This window comes from Triticum dicoccoides, chromosome 1B (genome assembly GCF_002162155.2).
Source record: "Triticum dicoccoides isolate Atlit2015 ecotype Zavitan chromosome 1B, WEW_v2.0, whole genome shotgun sequence".
NCBI lineage: Eukaryota > Viridiplantae > Streptophyta > Magnoliopsida > Poales > Poaceae > Triticum > Triticum dicoccoides.
In genome coordinates, this window is record NC_041381.1 from 655,837,158 (window position 1) to 655,838,031 (window position 874).

The window sequence follows — 874 nt, forward strand, 5'->3', positions numbered from 1 at the left end:
ATGAGGATCTGATCTTAGGGAAACCTCTTGCTGGCCTTGGTATATATAATATTCAATTATGATATATTTAGATGCATTCTAGATTTTAGTTTTAACTGGTAATTAAAATTGAAATCTTCCAAATTTTGACATTATTGTTCACCAACTTATGTATTGATATACCTGTTTGGTGATCAAATCATTTAATAGATTGATACCAAAATCTAAATTTAGAAGTCTGGTATGGAGTAGAAGATAACTATGCGATCCAAAAGGATCCATAATGCAATATATTTGACATGCAACTAGTGACGACCTATTAATTCATATATATCTTTTAAACTAGCTAGGGAATACGGTCAATATCCAAAGATTAACAAGCCAGTTAAAATTAGTGTCCACACTTTTATCTCTACTATTATCTGTATTATTAAAGGGGAGTTGGTGGATTCTCTTCACATCCTTCCTGGTTTTTTCCTCCTCTTCTTGGTTTTCTTTGATTTTTTGGTAATCTCAACCGATGCCGCACAAAATAAAAACCAATGCAAATAGAGTAACTTTGAATAATCTAACCCAAATCGGTATTTTTGTCAAATTCAGATATTGCATTAACTCAATTAAATCAAATCAAATCTTTCCAAAATCTCAACTAAAACAGAACTTTCCTTCCCTTTCTCTACCCGTACCCATATCAGATCAAATCTTACCAAAACCTCAACTAAATCAAAATTTTACTTGTCCTCTCCCATTCAAACTCGGATCAAATCAATTCTTACCAAGATCTAGAATATACTAGGTGTGACGTATATGTAGGATATGATTGGTGTTGAACCACTAGAATATGTATGCCTCATTGCAACACACGGGCAGTAAGCTTGCCTAGTAGGTCCGCCTC